The following is a 1,737-nucleotide window of genomic DNA, read 5'->3' on the forward strand; positions in this document are numbered from 1 at the left end:
AGGGTCTCCTGCTTGAGCAAGGGGGTTGGACTAGATGACCTCGGAGGTCCGTTCTGTTTATAATTCTGTAAGAGTCTCCTGCTTGAGCAAGGGACTGGACTAGATGACCTCCGAGTTCCTTTCTGTTCTATGATTCTGAATGGGTCTCCTGCTTGAGCAGGGGGTGAACTAGATGTCCTCCAGGGTCCCTTCTGTTGTTTTGTGATTCTGAACGGGTCTCCTGCTTGAGCAGGGGGTTGGACTAGATGATGTCCGGGGTCCCTTCCAGCTCTGTTGTCCTGCTTGGGCGGGGATTGGACTAGATGACCTCCAGGGTCCCTTCTGTTGTTCTGTGATTCTGTAAGGGTCTCCTGCTTGAGCAGGGGGTGAACTAGATGACCTCCAGGGCCCCTTCTGTTGTTATGTGATTCTGTAAGGGTCTCCTGCTTGAGCAGGGGGTGAACTAGATGACCTCCAGGGTCCCTTCTGTTCTGTGATTCTTTAAGGGTCTCCTGTTTGAGCAGGGGGCTGGACTAGATGACCTCCAGGGTCCCTTCTGTTCTGTGATTCTTTAAGGGTCTCCTGTTTGAGCAGGGGGTTGGACTAGATGACCTCGGAGGTCCCTTCCAACTCTTGTTCTTTTGTAAGGGTCTCCTGCTTGAGCAGGGGGTGAACTAGATGACTTCCAGGGTCCCTTCTGTTGTTCTATGATTGTTTAAGGGTGTCCTGCTTGAGCAGGGGGCTGGACTAGATGACCTCCGAGTTCCCTACTGTTGTATGATTCTGAATGGGTCTCCTGCTTGAGCAAGGGGGGGGGGACTAGATGACTTCTGGGGTCCTTTCCGGCTCTATTATCCTGTAAGGGTCTCCTCCTTGAGCAGGGGGCTGGACTAGATGACCTCCGGGGTCCCTTCTGTTGTTCTATGATTCTTTAAGGGTCTCCTGCTTGAGCAGGGGGCTGGACTAGATGACCTCCGGGATCGTTTTCAACTTTTGTTATCCTGTAAGGGACTCCTGCTTGGGCAGGGATTGGACTAGATGACCTCCAGGGTCCCTTCCAACTCTTATTCTATGATTCTGTAAGGGTCTCCTGCTTGAGCAGGGGGCTGGACTAGATGTCCTCCATGGTCCTTTCTGTCGTTCTGTGACACTGTAAGGGTCTCCTCCTTGAGCAGGGGGTTGGACTTGATGACCTCCGAGGTCCCTTCCACCTCTGTCATTGCGTCTTCTCAATGGGAACTCCCGGTGCGTGTGGGGAGGGGAGGGCATCTGAATCGGGGGAAGGATCCCGGTTCCTGGGAAAAAACCCCCCTTCCCTTTGTGGCCAATTGTTGCCCCAAGTTGTTGAGGTGTGTGTGTGTGTGGGATATTGTGTCGCCGTCTCGGTTGTGTATGCGCCTGTTCACCGCGTTGCCTTTGCTTTTGTCTTCCAGAGTTTTAGAGAGAGCTGCAGGCACCTCCGGAGTTCTTCAAGGGAGGGGTTGTGTGTGTGTGTTGTGTGGTTGTGTGTGTTGTGGGTTCCGGGCCCCATGGCGCTGAGCCGGGAGCCCACGGGGGACTACCACCCCTTGCCGGAGTACGAAGACGACGACTCCCCCCCGGAGGACGAGCAGCAACTGTTGGTCCACGTCACGGAGGGGCTCAAAGGTAGGCCTGGATTTTTGGGGGGGGGGCAAAAGTGGGGGGGTCACCCCAAAAGTGGGGAAGGGTCCTTGCACCCCAATTTGTATCTTTTCTCCATCTCTCCCCCCCCCCCCC

The 1,737-nt window shown here is 54.8% G+C and overlaps 1 pseudogene; it reads left to right on the forward strand.

Annotated features, from left to right (window-relative positions):
• The first annotated feature begins 1,508 nt into the window (after positions 1-1,508).
• Positions 1,509-1,737, forward strand: part of LOC114923683 — a 14,374-nt pseudogene continuing 14,145 nt past the window's right edge.

This window comes from Protobothrops mucrosquamatus, unplaced genomic scaffold (genome assembly GCF_001527695.2).
Source record: "Protobothrops mucrosquamatus isolate PMUCROS unplaced genomic scaffold, P.Mucros_1.0 scaffold6771, whole genome shotgun sequence".
NCBI classification, from domain to species: domain Eukaryota; kingdom Metazoa; phylum Chordata; class Lepidosauria; order Squamata; family Viperidae; genus Protobothrops; species Protobothrops mucrosquamatus.